General features: G+C 35.7%; 2 pseudogenes; one reads left to right on the forward strand and one right to left on the reverse strand.

Moving 5' to 3' along the window:
• Positions 1-17549, reverse strand: LOC149140068 (ribosomal RNA small subunit methyltransferase, mitochondrial-like; annotated as a pseudogene).
• A 1903-nt stretch (positions 17550-19452) lies between these two features.
• Positions 19453-19973, forward strand: LOC149140069 (E3 ubiquitin-protein ligase ATL23-like; annotated as a pseudogene).
• Positions 19974-21190: the final 1217 nt, after the last annotated feature.

The following is a 21190-nucleotide window of genomic DNA, read 5'->3' on the forward strand; positions in this document are numbered from 1 at the left end:
TTACCTGTCAGTTACGAAAAAAATGTTTAAAACCTCAGTTCTGCGAAGAACTCTGTTAAGTTGGAATGTAAGAGTTTGCCTTGTATTTGACAAGAGCTTGAGAAAAACTTCGCAGAGGAAATCGTTCAATAGGAGGGTTTCCTTTTCCCTTTTTCAGTTATATCTGTGATCATGAGTTTCCATTAACCCACAAGTTTCTTCGGATCAAGGTCTGATCCGTGAGTATTGAAAACTGTTTTCAGCACAAATTCACCTTAACATAAGCAGGTTTCAGTCTTTTAACATACATCTCATAAGGCCTGACTAATGAGACAACCGACTAGGCTAAACTGCTGAAACCTATGTGATTCCATTCTAACTAACTTGAATGCATGCTGAGACGAATTGATTCAAGGTAAAATATTTGCAAAAACAATAGTTCCCAGAAGAAAAGGTTTCAAACATGTTGAAGAAAATAAATATGAAGAGATCGAAAAAACATAACTAATTCATATTGAAACGCCTGTCTGCTTAAAGTATTGCTTGCAAAGAAAAACCGAAGATGATTCGTCCTTTTAACTAAAAAGGAAAAATTCCTCCATTTTCTCATACAATGCAAATGTACCTATACTGTTTGTTGAGAAATTGCTGCCATCCATGCTGTAAATGCCTTTAAAGAAGATAATCTTGGGGAGAAAATAAACAGTAGCAGGGATATATGCCTTCAAGATTAAATTTGATGAACAGGAAGAATGCACCGAGAGTCTTATTCTTTCTGGTGAAACACAACAGAGTGAATCTATTCCATTCACTCAAGTCGACTGGAGGAGGCCATGCCCTTGGTTCGATTCTCACAACAGAGGAATCCACTTTAGGGCATGGCGTAAAATGCCTCTTGCTCACATCCATAAGGAGCTTGGTACTGGCCAGAAGATCCACATTGACAGCCAGGCGATTGAAAAGGGAATCACCAGGCTTTGCCACGAGGCGGTGGCCAAATTCCTTCTGAAGCATGAGGGTGGCACTTCGAAACTTGGGCATGGTGGACAAAAGCTTGAAGATGAGCGGAGATGATATCTGGTAAGGTATATTGGCTACACATATGTCAAAAGTTGGCAAGTCTGTTCGTAGTATGTCCCCTCGCACCAACTGTCCATAACAGAAAAGAAAAAGGAGATAGTCATATTAGAGAAGAGCAACTTTGATTTATCGTAATCCCAAAAATTAATAAGGTATCACCAAAGACAGCAATCACAAGGAACAAAAAAGGAATTGCAAGAGACAATTACGAAGACATCACAAGGGAACCTGCAAAGCACATAGCTTAGGCTAACCTTGCAGTAAACAGAATCTCTTTCCAGTGCATTTTCCTTGTAAATTTGGCAGAAATTTTGCCAGAATCTTGGAATTACAGGTTTGAATTGCATAAATTTAATACTGAGGTGCCCAATTGGACATAAGGGGGTAGGGAATCCATCTGCAACATCAAATTTGCAAAAAGAAGAAGTGTTTTATTGCCAAAATTGGCATTTTTCATTGCCAGACAGAAAGTGCAGTACGTTACAAGATTATGGCTTCCCAAAGCACACAGGTACTTCTAAGCATCATTAGATTGGAGAAAGGTAGTAATTGAAGAAAAGAAGGCTGCTATCACATAAGCATGAGGACTTCACCCCATAGCCAATTTTCATCGCATAGGCATGAGAAATTCACCCTAAACCCAGTTTTCAGATTGGCAAAGATTTGAAAAAGTTTTAATGTATGTGGTATTTCACAAATAAACCTTCTTCAGTATTGTTGTCAATGTAGGATTTTTTTTTGGTTGATGTTTCCAGTTTACAAATGCAACAAGCGCACCCTTCTCCATTATGGGATTATCACGATGAACTGAAGTCAGGTCATGAAGAAAGCATGCCCATTTCCATTATGTGAATATCACAACGAACTATAGCAGGCTGACAACAGATATTCGAAAACATATGTCTCAGTGATTGTGGCAGAAGACCTACACCTTGCCCCATCCACATGGAGCCGGAGCCTGAGCCGCTGCTTACACAGGTGCATAGAAGCAACAGCTCATGAAGGGAAAACATGTCTCTGAGGATTTGAAACTTGGGGTGGTCATGAAGAGTCATAATCCATGTGGAATTGACATATTGTTAATGAGGTAAATAAGGTGAATGAATGTAAAAACAAGATGCAAAGGAAATTGGAACTCACCTCCAATCTCTGAGCCATTTCGGTCCCCTTTATGCGTTTGTGAACTACTTCGATCATCCGGGGATCGATCTCGACTGCGATGACTCTGTGGGCGGCCTGCAGCAACTCTAGGGTTAGATTTCCAGTACCCGGGCCGATTTCCAGGACGGTATCGCTTTCTCTCATGTCCGCTTTCTCAACGATGGATTTGAGAACACCGGGATTTGTGAGAATGTGCTGCCTGCTCAGTACAGCCTTGGGATCAATCAACTCCACCCACAGACAGTACAAGAAAAGCCCGCCAACAGGGTTAGTGGGACGCATGTAGCACTAGAGAGCCCGGTTCAGCTACCCTGATGAAACTATTCGATCCGCCAAATGAAACGCCCAAACCGTTTGGGCAACCCTTTTGAATCAACGATCAACGGCTGAAATTGTTGCAATCGTCTAACATATAATCGTGTGGCTTACACGATGACAGGTAAGCAGAGAGGGGAGTTGATTTCAGAGGGAAACGCCTTACGGCGTAATAAGAACTTGCATCATATGCACAATTAGAAAAAACAACTCAAAAGGAAACTGTTGTTTTTCAAATGGGAGTTTCTAAAATGGGACTTAAGTTTTAACATGAAAAGAAATTTACAAATTCAACATTCCTAAAATTCTAATTTTTTCATTCCTAAAATTCTAATTTCAGGAAAAATGAAATTTAAAAAAAAATTGACAATTTGACAACACTTCTTAAAATTTTTTAAGATATTATTCCAATTTTTTTTTTAAATGACAAAAATCAATTTTTAAATTTTTTTGACTGGTAAAATTTTCTTCTTACTTCTCTGACTTGCCAGAGACACTTTGAAGGGCTCTGACGTGTTCAATTTTGATCCCTGGTTGGGATACCTGGAAGGGGAATTTGTGAAGTCATAGCAAGAAAGAAACCAGAGGTTAGTAATAACTTAGAAATATATACAAGCTTCCGTAATATAGCAAGATAGGCATAATGTAAATAAAATAGTTACTATTGTATAAATGCCCAGAAACCCTGTTGCCGTAGCTGAACCCCAGCTTGCCCGAGCGCTAAAGGCAATTGACCAGAAAAACCCGGAGCATACTAGGAGTTGAGCAATAGAACCGCAGAATAGGCGGGCACTCGCATCATGCAAGGAGTTCCATCTTAACACGTTCCCAATCAAGCACAACAATGAACAGGACCAAAACCGCAGAAGGGTAAATGTCAAAACCCTCGAGAACCGAACGATCACCCCAAGAGATAAGAGCCGTTGATGAGGGAAGCCAATCCCAAGAAAAATGCTGCAGGAAGCCCGCGTGGTGCGTAACAGTCCGCTACCTAAGCCAGGACAGCCTCAAATGGCGAGCCTCAAGCATATGTAATTGGCTGGAGTTAACAAGTCATATATTGGGTATTTAATGTTCTCAGAGCAGCACGCAACTTAGTCCGATAACACGGGAGCGGGAAAATATTATTTAATGCCGAATTTGCCCGCTCCCGTGTTATCGCGTTAAGTCACGTGCTGCTCAGCATTAAATACCCAATATATGGCTGGTTAGCTCTTTCCTATGTAATCTATAGAGAAATCAATTGTACTGAGAGTTAATTAAATTGCAAAAGAGTGCATTAAAGGTCGACTACCTTCGCATATATGAGATGTCACTATTGAGTACGTAAGACCATAGGAATTAGAATTCTAAGGTTTTAATTCATGTAGACTGAAAATAATTGCCGAAAATCGACAGAATAACAATGTTGAGTTATATGGTAAGTATGATGGTAAGTGGGTAGAATCTCAAAGCTTTAATTACTATCACATTAATTTTTTTTATATATATGGATGTGTTGCAGATTTGTTACATTGGATCCATGGATAGGGTTATATGTGAGGAAATGGGACAATGTTAAAAAGAGTTTTCACAATGTTGAAATTACAGAAGTAGCATAGATGTTGTATAGTTTATTTTTGTATTTTGGTGAAAGCACTCTTAGATACTAGACTATATTTTTTAAAGCCAGCCATGTCTATAAGGATTGTTGTTTAAGTAAACAAATCTATCATTGAATTCAAAAGTTCTTTTTAGATGAAGTTATTATATATAGACACATTTTCCATTTCAATTTGACCCTCAAGATTCTATATTTAATTTTTGCAACAAGGTGTTGGAGCTTGACTTCAATGCCATGAATAATCCAAGTTACAATCAACCATTATTTTGAAAAAATGGTACTCTACTAATGTCACCTTTTTCTACCGCATTAAAATTATCATTTTTTTCAGCTAAGTCTTGAATAATCTAGTAATATTGTTAATGAAAAGCTTAAAATCAATCCCCAAATTGAAAAATGACACTATTAGTAATATTTGTTTTTTGTTATTTTTTGTAATCAAGGCCAAAATTTCAACTTAATTGAAACCATAGTGTAACAACTTGTATCATTGTAACCAAAAACTTAAAATCAATATTCGAATTGGAAAGTGACAGTCTTTGTGGCTCCTACAATTCTTTTTCAATGCTAAAATTACAACTTCTTTGAGATTCATCACCTTGACAATCGATATCCTTGCAACCAAATTTCTAAAATCAACCTTAAAAAACAGTACAAACAAAATCACAAAACATATAAAGAAACAGAAAAGAATAAATAACAAACTTAAAAATAACAAAAAATAAACCCAAAACAAAATAAAATAACCTTTATTTAGAAATAAAAATTTCAAAGGCCAGGTGAGGGAACCCAATCCCTTGATAACATGAAATTTGGTCCAAAGAGGGGTTCCGGGTTCAAGTCCTCACTAGGTAAAAAAAATAAAAAAGAATCAATATTGTATTAAGCCAAGACAAATTAAAAACTACATTTTAATAATAAAAATGAACATTTTCTTAAAAAGTTTTGGAAGATTTAAAGAGCTTTCAAAATAAAAGCCACATTTAAAAAAATAAAAATAAAAACATAGTTTGAAAAAGAAAAATAATTCCTAAATTATTTTTAAAAATACTTTTTTAAAGAAAAAAAAACATACTTTAAACAAAATAAAAACGATTCTAAATTATTTTTTTCAAAATTACATTTTAAAATACTTTTTAAGAAAAAACATATTTTTTTAAAAAATATTTTTAAAATTTTAAAAATGTAATTAAAAAAATAAAATACAATCTCTCACGGATATATAAATCGGAAAATGAATATATAAGAGAAAAACATAATTTAAAAAAAAAAATTTAAAAATGCAAATAAAAAAATAAAATACAATCTCTCACAGATATATAAATTGGAAAATAAATATATAAGAGTATTTTGTAAGGGGTTATCCCGAAAACATCACAACAAGAAGCCCTGAACCTATAATTTGGTCTTTACAAACTCCACGCCTCACCATTGCATCATAGCTAGATTACATAATATTTTCTACTCATAATTTTTTCAAAGTATATTTTGTAGCAGTTTTGGAAAACAACATGCCATATAGCCTTTTTGTTTTGGGGAAGCTATAGAAAGTTTCCAGCCGTGCTTCTATCTTCCAAGAAGAATAGTAAAGGTGAATTTTCTAAGTTTTAAAGTAATTTTCAATGCAGAGGCAAATTACATGCATTTTTTTTCATTTGAATGGTCGATTACACCCTTGACGCAGAGGTGGATATATAATTTATGAGGGGTGAACTTATTTAACAAATTTTTTTCTTACCTGATGTATATTATTTATGTTTTTTTAGATGTTTATTAAATTTTAATAAAGTTGTAAAAATACAAAGGAAATTTAATCATTTAATTTCATATCAAGTTTGATATTAGAGCAGGCTTGATCATTGTTTTGCAAAGTCTTGAATCCTTACCAGATCTGAGCTCGAGTGTGGAGAAGGATGGCTTGAAGGGTTTAATCTTGATATTGGTATGAGATGAACATTTATGTGATTACTCAAATTTTGCAGGTATATATATATATTTTTCACCCGCACTAAATTTATGCCGTAATGTCATAGGGACTTCGACTAATCATAAGAGCAAGATCCAGGAAAACAACTAACAAAGGTCATGTCACACACGGTGAAGAAATTATGCTCATCGGCGAACTTAGCGGAGAGGTTTTTAGAAACACCGTGTAGATTGAAGAAATTCAATGAAAAGATCATTGACTCACTACGGTATTAGTAGGTGGCATAGAGTATCCATGAGATAAACTCACTGGATATTAAGTTTAGTCTCTTCTGCAAGAAGAAAGATAGCAAAGAGTATCGCTGCTATCAAGGTCAGTCGAGATCAAGCCTTTGCTGGAAGAAGAGGTTAAAAAAAACAATTATCTATATTCAAGATTTACTTATTAAAATAAAGTGAATTGTGGATTTTTTTTTTTAATCTTATAATTGTGTTTTTATTTCAATTTTACGGAGATGAAGATTTGTTGATTTTTTTTGTTTTTTAGTTTTCAATGGAATATGTTCAGCATATTCTTAGTCTTAATCTTATTTTGCAACCAATTTTTTAGGGATTTGAGATTATCCCAATTCTAATAAGTTCATATTCTAATTAGATAGGGGAATTAATGTATGAGAAAAATCTATCTAGCAAAATAGTCCATTTTATTATAAGATTTGTAATTCTTTTTTTTTTCCTCAAAGTAAATTAGATTTGTCCTACATGGCTCCCTACCCACAAATTTCTAGGGATTTGAGATTATTCCAATTTTAATAAGTTCATATTCTACTTAGATGGGGAAAGTAATATATAAGCAATTTTTATTTAGCAAAATCGTCCATTTTACAATAAGATGTGTAATTTTTGTTACTCTAGTTAAAGTTGACCCATAACCTTTTTATACCTGGTTAATCAGCGAATTGCGAACATTGGTAAGGCATTTTTCATCTTGCAAGACTTTTTTTTGTTATATTTATAAAGCTTTCGACTATATCAATGTATCAACCACATTAATATTTTTAATGTGGTTGTACTAGTTTAATTGATTTTATGTTGTATATTTAGAGAATATTTCAAAATCTGATATATATATTTTGTTATTAGTATTTTTTAAATATTAATCATTAATGGTATTCAAAGTAAAAATACAAGATTTATTAAATTTAAATTACGTTATTTTTTCTATATAAAATTATATTATTTAATATGGACATTGAACTATTTTTATTAAATATTACATGTCAAGTGAACATAGTGTCAATTACATATTATATAATATCAATAATATCTCTCGAATCTATATTAAATAGTGAATGAATTACATATCTCTCATACTAAAAAATATATTTTTTAATTTTATTACTCTATGTAAAATTAAGATGGAAATTGAAGTATTTATCTATGGTCAGCATTGATTTTTTATCACTATTTTTTAATTTCTTAATGTAAGTGTTATTTTATTATTTTTAAATGTATCCCTTTAATATTTGTCAACTTGATATTAAGTAGTGAATGAATTACATGTCCCTCATACTAAAAAGTGATTTTTCTTTAATTAGATTATTTCTATATATAATTTATGTAAAATTAAGGTGAAAATTTAAGTATTTTATTTATGGCCAACATTGATTTTTTTGTGTTATTACTATTTTTTAGTTTGTTAATTTAAGTATTATTTTATGTTCTTAAAATGTAATGGTACATTGCCCTCATACAAGGCTGCAAAATGTTATGTCGCTTATATTTTAAAATTGATTAAATGTTTTTCAAAGGATATACAAGAGTGAATGAGGTCAAATGACTCACTTCGTCTAGTCCATTAAATTCTAGAATATTCTAGAATTTGCAATCAAGTTAAGCTCATATATGTCCATTAAAACCTGCAAGCAAACAAGATAAAAAGATGAAACTACACCATGAAAATAAGAACTAAGCTTATGTAAAAAGGACCATATGCATATACGGTCTAGGTACTTTCTTATAATTTGCAAGATCAACCTGTAGAAATTCCCACTGTAGATCGCCAGGTAATGCAATGTACTAAAACAAAACACTTCATCTGCTTCTACAAACAATTTAGCAGAAGCTTAATCAAACATGAGCAACATCAACCAAGAATAGATATAACTGAGAATGAGAAGTAATCAACCATAACATAGAAGATATATCACTGGGGAAAGCACCAGCCTAAAACCCCAACTCTGTATTATCATACAAGTGGAAATCTTGTTCAAGTTACAAAAAGAATCAGCTCTCAAGCTATCTTGCTCTCTCTGCAATCAAACAATACAGCTCACGGAATCAATAGACATAGAATATATCTTCCTCAAGCCCTTGAAGCCTCCTATTTCCTTTCACAATTTTGATTGGGGTCCAATGATATCACATGTGTGAATTGGCCTCATCATCCAACTATGCAATCCTTAAGGAATAATATTCCTTCTGCATGCAAGGAATATTCACAATGGAATATTCTAGCAACTGATAGTACATCGTCCCTCCATCTGATCTCAATTGGGTTTCTGACTAAACTGACATGCATGAGTTATCCATGAGTGAATACTCAGTTATCTGAAATATAGTAGTTACATGCGTGCAAGCATTAACTAACTAAACTCTCATTAATTTAACAAACTGTTAAATTAATCTAACTGGACTTGACTCAGTTAACTGAGCCAACAAATTACAACTCAATATTACAACTCACTCTTATCTCTTTAACTGATGGATAAATCCCTCAATCAAAGGAGAAACTGTTACATGTCCTCACATAGACTTGGAACTCAAACTCGCATTTTGACAATGCCTTAGTCAAAATATCTGCATCCTGCTCCTCAGTCAAAACATACTGCAACATCATGATCCTCTTGACCACACAGTCCCGTAGATGATGGTAACGGATATCTATATGCTTGGACTTGTCATGAAACACTGGATTCTCAGAAATTTTTATGCAACTCTGATTATTACAGTGTATCACTGTAGGATCCATCATCTGACCAAACAATCCCACTAGAATCTTCCACATCCAAATGGCCTCGCATGATGCCTGACTTGCAAACATGTATTCAGCCTCTGTTGAGCTAAGTGAAACTAATCTCTGTTTCCTGTTATACTAAGAAACTGTAGCTGAACCAAGGTTGAAGATTCCTCCAGAAGTGCTCTTCTGGTCTGATGGACTACCAGCCCAATCCGCATTTGTGAAGCCTTGTAGCTTCACTCCCTCTGTCCGTCTGTACCATAATCCATACTATGTAGTGCCTCTGAGATATCTCAGCATATTCTTTGTTGCCTTCCAAAACAGCTTGGTAGGCTGAACCATAGCTTGACTCAGTTGGTTCACCACAAAGCATAAGTCAAGACGTGTGTTCACCAAATACATGAGTGAACCCACCAGCTGCTAATAAATAGTAGTAGATACTACCTCACCTAAAGTAGCATCCTCCTTCCTCCAGTTCCCAGTTGGAGGAGTCTGCATGGGTTTGCACTTCTCCATGTGAAAGCGCCTGAGTATCTCATTGGCATACTTGCCTTGAGACACAAATACTTACCCATATTTCTGCCACACTTCCTAGAAAGTAGTGCATGAGGCCCATGTCCTTCATCTCAAACTCTCTTGCAAGGTCCTCTTTGTAAGATTTGATCAGCTAATCATCACCTGTCAAAATCAAATCATCGACATAAAGTACAATAATTAATGGCTTACCTTCTACCATGATGTGGTAAAGGTTCGCATCTTCTTCACTCTTGGTGAAGCTTAACTCGGTGAAATAGTTGTTGATCCTGGTATACCAAGCATGAGGTGCTTGCTTCAGCCCATATAGTGCTCGCTTGAGTCAACAAACATGCGACTCGCGATCGGAGGTCTCAAATCCTTCGGGCTGCTCAATGTATAACTCTTCCTCAATCTTCCCATTAAGGAACGTCGTCTTCACATCCATCTGATGGATCTTCCAACCCATCTGAGCTGATAGAGCTAGCATTGATCTGATAGATGAGTACCTTGCTACGGGAGCAAAGGTCTCATCGTAGTCGATCCCCTCAACCTGTGAGAAACCTCGGGCAACAAACCTTGCCTTGTGTTTCTCAACACTGCCATCAGCTGCCTGCTTTACCTTGTAAAGCCATTGGGAACTAACCACTGACTTGTCCCCAGGTCTAGGGACAACATCCCACACACTGTTTCATATCATAGAATCGTACTTTTCTACCATTGCATCAACCCAGACTGGTTGCTGCACTGCCTCCTAAAAGATGAAGGTTCGGTCGCTACACACTCCCCAACCAGGTCCATGTAGCCAGTGTATCTTTAGGCAGATCTCCTCTATCTACGCTGAGAGGATGGCTACCCCACATTCTCTCTCGCATCTAGCATCAATTTGTCAGCTTCCTGCGAGTGTTTCTGCTCGTCTCTGGAAGACTCTCCAGAAGTGGTGGTCTCCACTACTGGATCCTCTACATGTGGTTGATCCACATCATCAGGAGGCTCCTCCTCCTTTGGAACTAAAAGTTCCTCATCTCCATGCAACTTGAGCTCCATCTCAAGTGACACTCGCATGGCTCTCTGCTCATCGAACTTCAGATCCCTGTGCACTATAATCCTTTGACTGGTAGACAGAAACACATTATAGTTGTGGGGTGTATCTGTGTACCCCACAAGCATCCCCAACTCAGCTATTGGGTCTAGTTTCTTCCGAGCATCTTTGGTCACATGACAAAAAACTGGTGATCCAAAGATGCAGAAGTGACTCACATCTGGTCGCTTCCCCGAAAAGTCCTCCATAGGTGTCTTCATCCCCAAAATACGATGAGGACTTCTGTTCTGAAGGCACACTATTGTATTGCATGCCTCATCCCATAGATGAAGTGGTAGGCTTTAGTCATGAAACATCGCTTGAGCTGCTCGCACAATAGATCTGTTCTTCCTTTTGGCCACTCCATTCTGTTGTGGGTTATGAGGTGTCGTCAGTTCCCGTTTAATTCCTTCTGCAGCACAGAAGTCTTTAAACTGCTAGGAAACATACTCTCCACCATTGTCGCTATGCAAGGCTTTTACTTTCTTTCCAAATTCTTTCTCTGCCAAGGCTTTAAACTCACAAAACCTCAAGAAGGCTTGATCCTTCTTTTGCATAAAGTAGATCCAACATCTATGAGAAAAATCATCAATAAAAATAACATAGTACATTTGCTTAGCGATGGAGGTCGTAGAGAATGGTCCACATACATCTGAGTGAACTCACCCCAGGATTACTCCAGCTCTACTATCCCAATCCTAAAAGGAAGCTTTTGTATACTTACCCAGGGTGCATCCTTTGCATGTGTCTATTTTCTCTAGTTTTCCCTTGGGTAAGCTAGTAGAAATTTGTTGCATGATATTCAAGGCCCCGTGATGCAACTGGCCTAGTCTTCTATGCCACAGATCGCCAACATCTTGGCCTTGCACCACCTATGCTTTGGAACTCAGTGCAGCACAATCATCTACCTCTAGCTTGTAGAGATTCTTTACTAAAATCCCTATTCGCTTGGTCTGTCCGGTGCCGATATGCCTCAGGAAAACTTTTCCTTTACTAAAGACTACATCATAGCCTTTACCTTCTAACATAGCAATAGACACAAGATTCTCTTTCAAACCTGGTACATACTTAACAGTAGATAGGGTGAGAGGATCACCACACTCCCTCTGAAACACAACTGTACCTTCACCTAAGACACAGTACTTTCCATCATTGCTCATCTCGATCCGCATCTGGAGATCCTTCTCCTCCAATGTACTGAAAAGATTCTTGTCACCCGACATGTGGAAAGAAGCTCCACTATCCAGGTACCAATCACATCCCACCATGGATGAAACCATGCATGCAATAAGCGAGAAATCCAGCTCAAACTGTGAGGCTAATGCATCACCATCAGATCCCTTCGAGGAACCCTTCTTGGATTTCTTTAGTGGACAATTCATTGCATAATGGCCCAGTTCATGACAGTGAAAGCATCGTACTTTCGACTTGTCGACCTTCTTCCCACTAAAGCTATATTTTCTTAGCTTTACTCACTAAAGCTAGATTTTCTTCATCATCTTGTTTTGATGAAGATGCATCCCTGGTGCTTTGCCTTATCTCCTCCTGCATCATATCCGACCAAAGTCGTTCCGAATCTGGCAGTTTCTCTCTTCCATTAACCAAGTCCTGGTAGCTATGACAACTCTTAGGAAGACCGAGGAGTGCAAGACTCACCATGTCATCATCAACTGTCATGATCCCTACGCTTCCAAGCTCATCCCTGTAGGTGGTGAGCTTGTTCAGGAACGTAGAGATTGTGTTGCCCTTTTCACACTTGATCTTTCAAAGTTTATCTTTCACCGCCATCTTCCTCTGATTGTTGCTATTCTGATAAAGATATTTCAATGTTTTCCACATCGAAAATGGAGTCTCCTTCCCATGGAGGCTCGAGGCAATGTGATGTCGAATTCCCTCTAGGATGATTCTCCTTGCTCTAACCACACACTTTTTCCATTCTGCCAGTTGAGTAGCATCAGTTGGCTTTTGGACTTCTTGATCAATGAAGTCCTTTAGACCATTATCTTCTAATACTGCCTCCATGCGATCCTTCCAGGCTATATAATTCGAACTGCCATCAAGGGCATATTCGAGTCTCAAACCACTGAATGCCATTGGTGAAATAGATGTGATAAGAACTCAATTTAATATTCAAAAACCAAACTTCGAACTTCTCCTACTTGTATACTGTTCTTCCTTGATCACCTTTGCTTTATACCATGTAGAAATTCCTACTGTAGATCACTGAGTAATTCAATGTACTAAAGCAAAACACTTGATCTACTTCTACAAACAATTTAGCGGAAGCGTAATCGAACATGAGCAACATTAACCAAGAACAAATATAAATGAGAATGAGAAGTAATCAACCATAACACAGAAGATATACCACTGGGGAAAGAACTAGCCTAAATCGCCAACTCTGTATTATCATACAAGTGGAAATCTTGTTCAAGTTACAAAAAGAATTATCTCTCAAGCTATCCTGCTCTCTCTGCAATCAAACAATACAGCTCACAGACTCAATAGACATAGAATATATCTTCCTCAAGCCCTCCAAGCCTCCTATTTCCTTGTACAGTTTTGATTGGGGTCCAATGATATCACATGTGTGAATTAGCCTCATCACACTCACTGTAACCTCTGATCCAACTGCTCAATTCTTAAGGAATAATATTCATTCTGAATGCAAGGAATATTCACAATGGAATATTCTAGCAACTGATAGTACATCGTCCCTCCATCTGATCTCAACTGGGTCTTTGACTAAACTGACATGCATGAGTTATCCATGAGTGAATCTCAGTTATCTAAAATACAATAGTTACATGCATGCAAGCATTAACTAACTAAAATCTCATTAATTTAACAAACTTTTAAATTAATCTAACTGGATTTGATTCAGTTAACTGAGCCAACTAATTACAACTCAATATTACAACTCACTCTTATCTCTTTAACTGATGGATAAATCCCTCAATCAAAGGAGAAACTGTTGCATGTCCTCACATAGACTTCATGTTCATAATTCCTTAACTAATTAACTCAACATGAATTAATTAACCAATTTACAAACAATTGTTAACATCAAATTCAAATTTTACTTCCTATATTTAGTCGAGGGACTGACTAAATAAGAAGGGATCCCGAAATGCTATTTTAGAAAAGCTATTTTTAGCACTTTCACTTTTCACTCATTGTTGCTAAGATCGATAATGGCTGAACTGCTATTTATAGCAGTGCTATTTTTAGCATTTCTTGTTGCAAATCTCAACACAATCTACACACTGAAAATAAGAACTAAGCTTTTGTGAAAAGGAGCATATGCATATATGGTCTAGGTACTTTCTTATAATTTGCAACCCGTTATAGATCCATCTTAACCACGAATCTAGAAAGGGCCTAGAGGGATCAAACATCTTGAGATGCAAATTGATTCTAGAGTGCAAAAATTGAAAAAAATATTGCACTTCAATAATTTCAGCACTTATAGATTTCTAGTTAAGATGGGCTTTTGAATGCCTGAACAAATTTAATTGCTTGAAAATTTTAGTTGAACACATGGATTGGGTAGACCTAAAAATATAGTGCCAAAATGTAGAAAAAATTTTATACTTTCTTTATGACTTATATTGAATTTCTTTATTATTATTAATATTTTCTTTATGATTTACATTGATTTTTTTATTTATTATTATTATTATTAATATTTTACACATGTTTGTGTTACTTCTTAATTAAATGACTCTTATTTACTTCTTTTCATTAGACATTGAAATATTTTATTATGGTGAGTGTACGTACAAGACTAGTGAAAGTTGGTCACAAGAAATTCATTACAATATCGGATTCAAGCAAGGGTATCTATTATTCCCTACCCTTTATGACATTTACACTGATAAGTTTTAAGAGTATTTAGAAGATCCAATATGTGTTGGCTTGCTGACTAGTATCATCATAATTCTTCTCCTTTATGCTCAATATATTGTCCTTTTAGTAAAGAGCAAGGATGATCTCGAAAAACAACTAAGAATCTTCCAATATTGTTTCTCCACTATGGGTATGATTCTTAACATGGATAAGACTAAAGTCATGATAATTAAATCCAAAAATATTAATTATGACAATTTCATTTACGATAATGGTTACATGGGGGAAGTTCCTTCATATAGATATATGGGAATCAACGTCAATCATCAGTTCAATTGAAATTATAGCATTGAGAAAATGATGAGTGGAGGGTGGAAAGCTTACTATGGGCTTGAAAACAATTGCATGTCAATAGATCTTTGGATTTGGGATAATAAAAGCTCCTCTTTGAGAGTCTTATCCGCCCTCTTATTTTATATGGATATGAGGTTTTGGTTCATGATATATCCGAAGAATAAAAAAGGAATATTGAGTAGATCGAAAAGCATTTTATAGCCTACAACCTCAAGATTAAAGGATGTACTCCTTACCCTATCCTCTTGATTGAAGCTAGCCTTTCCCCTATTGAAAGCATGACCATGATGAGGTATATCATGTATAAAAAGATGTTATACAACATGGAAGCGCATGACCATGATGAGGTATATCATGTATAAAAAGACGTTATACAACATGGAAGCCGAGAGGGTTCCTAAAATTTATTCTAGTTATAGTCAAAACCCCCACTTTTAGCTCAAGTGAGGATGGCATGAGGATGCCCAATCTTGGCTAGACCATTCAGGGATAAATGAGGAGATCATCTTGCAGAGTAAGTATAATATTAAAAATATTATTACTTCAAATTTTAAGGAGAAGTTATGAAGTTAGAGATAGTTAGAGGGAAGAATGAAGCTAGGATATTATAAGGAGGTGATAAACTCTAATCTTGAAAACCATACTTACTTATGTGGCTTGACTAATGTTGAGAAGAAAATGAACACTACTAAGATAAGAACTAATTTTATGAGGTCCATAGTGAAATTGGGTATTGGTCTATTCCCACAATGTCCTGCGAAGGAAGAAATAGTTTGTGCGATACTAAGAGGGTTGAAAATGAAAATAACCTTCTCTTAGACTTCTCGGCTTATAGTCAAATTTATTCTAATTTTAAAAATATCTATTACAACACAAACCTTCTTGACTTATTAAGGGAACAAAACTATGGTGAATGAAGAATACTTCTCTCACTTCTCTTTAAGCATAGAGATAATATGTTAAAAAATTCATTTAATTTCTTAGATTCTTAAGTTTGGATAAACCACATTAGTCTTAGTAGACGTTAATTATCATCATCACCTATCATCTCATATATATATATATATATATATATATATATATATATATATTCAAATAGCTTTTTTAAGTTTTAAATTAAAATATTTTTAAAAGTACAAAAATTATACATCTTCCTCGCATTCAAGGTGAAAATATAAATTTATTTTTTAAACTTCTAATTACTTCAATTTTTCTCTTTAAAGTTGATAGGAAATTGTGTTAGTTCACATGTACATAGAGAAAATTTATTTTGGATTAAGAGTGAAATAATTTTAAGACATCTCCTTTAATATCAATAACTAACTGTGGGAGTATTCATTTTGGTTTTTTATTATAGTTGACATGGTTTATTATTTAGAGAATAATTTGTTTTTATTTTAAAAAGTAAACACCTCAAGTCAAGGTTCACCATGGAAGGAAATATACATCTTCCTCATACAAGAGGGCACACCAACTAACCAAGCAAGCACATGAGAGTAGAATTATTGATGTTTTATAATGCTTTTAATTAAAACTAATTTTTTTTTACTATAAGTAATATTATTCTTTTTTTGGAGGAAAGAAATATGCCACCCTCTAAACTCTAAGGCTATAGTAGCTTGAGGGCTAGAGTGAAGTTGTAGGTATACTCACTTACAAAGTTCAAAGGCAATACAACAATATTCATCCAGATATTATAGCTCATTATGTCACTCACTAGAATTTGAATGTCACTAAAGAAAATAAGAACCATTAAAATAACTCTAATTGATACGTTGTTTTCTTATTTAAAAAATATTTTATCTTTATTTAAAAAAAATTATATTTCAGCAGAAAAATAAATAATCAACCCAAACATTAATTAATCCAACCAAATCAACTTATCATTTATTTATTCAAATAACGTTGCTTTGGTTAAGCTTAGTCGTACACTATGTAACAACTAATATGTCCAAATTCAGGGAACAAAAAAAATCTGCAATCTCATTAATTCGTTAGTTAAATTGTAAATCTAGTAAAATAAATAGAATCAAATACCATAAATCATGCCTAAATTGCAGATTCAAAATGCCCGAATATATTAACTGCCATTTGAATTAAAGTTTCCCGAAACAGGAAATGGGGAAAGACAGTTGGCAATTAGGCTACGTTGTCAAGCTTAACTGAAACAATTAATTCAGGAGTCTATACATCTACCTTTATTGCATAGTTCGGCGATACGTTTTTTTTTTCTCGAGTCATCAGGGCGCGTGTTATATGTTATTATCGCCCCGCATGTGAGGGGCATTAACTATGCAGTAGAAGTGGATTTAGGAATCGCCGTCCAGTTCAAGGGTTCAATGCTTTAAGCTGGAGACACTTAATGATTTGACCTGGAGACATTTTGACCATCCACGTGGCAAAAACAGCTTTATACATTTTCGGCATTTTATGCCAACCGCGCTTTAAGCTTCTTTTTTTCAGTATGCAAGCGAGCTTTAAGCTTATATTTGAGCCGGTTGGTTAAAGGCGTGGCCACTGGCGAGGTCGGCAGAGAGCGTGGCACCAATTCCTCGTCTTGCTGGGACTGTACCAGTATTCGTAATACCCACCTCCAGGGATGGAATTTGACGGGCATTTTGTCCATCATAAGCTTTTTTAAACGTATTTGACCGCTGGAATTTGTCCATGCCCGTTTTGACTGACGTGCTCAGAAGAGTTAAAAACATTTTTTTTGACGTTTCGAATTTTTTCCAAAACGTTCTTATACTTAGGTATAGTTCTGTTTCCTTATAATATGGCTATTTCTTATCATCCTCACGTCACCTCACGTCCTAGGTATAGTTTCTGTTATCTCACAGCGTGCAGGGCCGTCACTGTTTCTTTCCTTTTGCGTGAAACTCTTGGCAATTGTGGAAATTTCAAGAGGGCGGAGGCTGTCAAATTAGCATGTGGGAGCAGCCAATGGCAATAGCCATTTTTTCTCAGTCAGAGATTTAGTGTTTTTTGTAGAGAATGGGCAATTCCCTTTTAGTCGAAGATTTTTTCTCTGGGAAAATTTGGAATCTTTCCATGGATGATTTCTGAGATCTGTGCATGCCACTGCATGGTCTCCCTGTCTTTTACCCAACGAATGTGGCCCGTGGGCTTGTTTTCTTTGTACAATCGAGTTCATGATTCACAGTGCACACTCTCTCTCAACGCATTGCCGATTCAAACTTACGCCTGTCGCCCAGCTCAAAATTGGCTCCAGCCTCCAAGGAAACTGCCAAGAAATTACAAATTGTGCTTCAAAGTTCAGGTTAGTGATTGATTTTTTATTCTTCAAACACTGTGGGTCTACCGTCTGATTGTTGTTAGCTTTTAATTTTTTATTTCATAAATTTCACAAGAGTCTACCGTCTGATTGTTGCTAGCTTTTAATTTTTTATTAGCATTTTAAGGTATTGTAGTTGTTCACGATTCCCAATGGATTATTGTATTTTACAATCATTTTTTTTTCAAATCTTGCTCTAAAAATAATATATTATACTGTTGTATAGGAGACGACTAGATAACAGCAGAGTTTTAGAAATTGGTACGAGAGAAACCCACTGTGATTCTGAAAAATAGGAACTTGTTCTAAAAAACAACACGGATTTGTTTCAGCAAATTTACATAAACTGTTCTTGAAAAAACATGCTATCATTTAACAGTTTTCCACAAAAAAATACTTTCAGTAAACAGTTCTTAAAAAAAAACACAATTTCTCCATGCAAACATTCCCATGCTGCCATTTAATTGCTTTCAAAATTTATGCCTGTACTGGAGAATTTATTGTGCCCAAAACTACCGTAAAAAAATTAAATTCAATAAGAACAACCGAAATTTGACTTTGAAAACTATGTGTATGACACTCATTTCATTTTACTCCCACCATCATACCAATGTCGATGCGACATCCAGGTAGAGGAAACAGAGAGCCCATACATCAGCCAAACGAAACTATCATTAAATATAAATTATTAAATAATCTAGACACTGAAAAACTATTTAGATATCTTCTATATTATTGATCAGATCATGTATTGAATTAAAAATATTTCGAGATTATTAAATCTTGACTATTCATAATTTAAAAATATGAAATTCTTTAAACCCAAGTCAATATAGACGAAGCCTTCTGCGTAATTATCAATTTAAAAAACAAATAAAAATACATCAATGATTAAATCACCTTCGGAAACGGTAAAATTTCCCAAACGGTAACATCACTCTTGATGGGCAAAATTTTTAATATAACGTTTCTTGACGGGAAGCATAAGGACCCAAAACGTCAAAAAAAATTGTATGACGGGTAAAGAGAAATCCAAATTCCAACCCTGCCCACCTCTATAGAGATTTGTACTTTTGTTATGTAATTTTTGGGTTATTTATATTAATTTTTTGTGGACATGTTTCGAATTTGAATTTGAATTATCTAGTGTGATTTATTTTTAAAATAATTATTTAATAAAATTTAAATCCAATAAATTCTAGAATGTTCTAGAATATGATATACTTCTTAATACCTTCTACAGAGGTGAAAGAACAGAGAATTGTAAAATTGTGTATATGTTACAGAAAATGTTTATGGTAGTGGTAGTGTCGTTCTTGTTGCTCCGTGCTGGCATGGGGACCATAGCTTTGGGCTATTTGTGGGTTAGGTGGTACGTTTTCTCGGACGAAAGGAACAACTGGGGGCAACGGTTGTCCGAGGGCAACCGTAAATCTCAGAAGCAGCAGGGCCTCTCGGCAGCTGAGCTGCAGCGGCTGCCCATCATTGAATACGGGAATGCAGAGAAGGGAGACGAGCGTTCCTCGGGGAGCGAAGGAAGAAGCGACGCCGACTGCGCGGTGTGCCTAGAAGTTTTCCAGTGCGGGGACCGTTGCCGCGTGATTCCGGCATGCAGCCACGCCTTCCATGTGCAGTGCGCGGATGCGTGGCTCTCAAAGCGCTCTGTGTGTCCCATTTGCAGGAGGAGCGCCGCTTGCGAGAGGAAGGAAAGCAACGGTGTGAATGATGGCGCTGCTCCGGCTGAGAATATCGTGGTCGACATGCAGAGTCCATAACGCCTAGAGACTACAGGGGTTGAGGCCGTGGCCATCACGTCTCTGTACAGGGAACACGATTTAGCGAGCGAGTCAGTAAGAACAGATTGCGGCGGGTGATTTTAAGTGATCGATTTTATTTAATAAAAAGCAGCCATCGTAGCCGAAATTATGGATACAGGGAGTTTGGTGAGACTGTCTCGTCATTTTGCTTTTATATTCTGGTTAAAGAAATTTTGAGCATTTATTACTGACATCTAATGATGACGTGTTAATGGAGCTTCCCATCACACCGTCAGTCTCGGTTGTTAGATAGTTCGTAAAATGTAGATTTTTTTAGTAAAGGTCGTTGACAAATCGTTTGTCGCCTTAATGCAACTCATGCAAGTCATTGTCATGATGATGTGTCAATAGTAGTGAAGGTGACGTTGTGATGATGTTTCAGCAGACGTCATTGTCACAATTCTGATGATGTGAGTATAGGTTTTCTTTGCTATTGTGATGATGTATGAATATTGATCTATGTGGCTCATGGTGTGCCAAAAGTGGCCATGGGTGCAATTGTGATGATAAGTCAGATAGAAACTTCGACAAAAATTGATCTGAAAACTAGAGGAATATATTTTTGAAGTTCTTTGTATGAGCAAAGGGGTTAATGAAAAGATAGGAGACGGTAGGGATGAATAGAGGTCGTCGTTGCACTTTGATGACGTGTCATAAAGTTTTTTCTATACCATTGTGATAATGTGTGAAATTCTGATAGTGTGTGAAGAAGGTATTTGAATAGAGGTAGCCGCCACAAATGTGATGATGTGTTAATAGAGAAATGGTTGTGTGATGACGTGTCAAGGAAAAAAGGAAAAACTTGCAATGAGTGCTCGTGTTTGGGAATGAGATAGGGAAATGCTAATCTAAGAAAAGCCTTTTTCTGGATATTTGAGGTACAAGCTTAAAAGAGAAAGTTGATTAGGTTATGTGTATAATATGAACATTAAAATTAATTACAACAAAAATATGGTTAGCTTTGTTAGCTCATGAAAATTAATTGTTACTCACCTTGTTTCAATCATTTCCATTTCGGGAATGTATCTATCTTTGGATTTTCACCAACACCAACCTTGGTTTTCAGCTTTCAAAGATAGTTAAAGTGAAATGAGGCTAATTTGTCGTTTTGGGTTGTCATTTTGGGATACAATAAAAGTTAGTTAGTGTTGGAGCCTTTCACAATACTTATGAAGAACACACTTATCTTTGTGCTCAA

The sequence above is a fragment of the Pinus tabuliformis genome, chromosome X (genome assembly GCF_031772625.1).
Source record: "Pinus tabuliformis cultivar Carrire ecotype Pingquan chromosome X, CPIR1, whole genome shotgun sequence".
Classification (NCBI taxonomy): Eukaryota; Viridiplantae; Streptophyta; class Pinopsida; order Pinales; family Pinaceae; genus Pinus; species Pinus tabuliformis.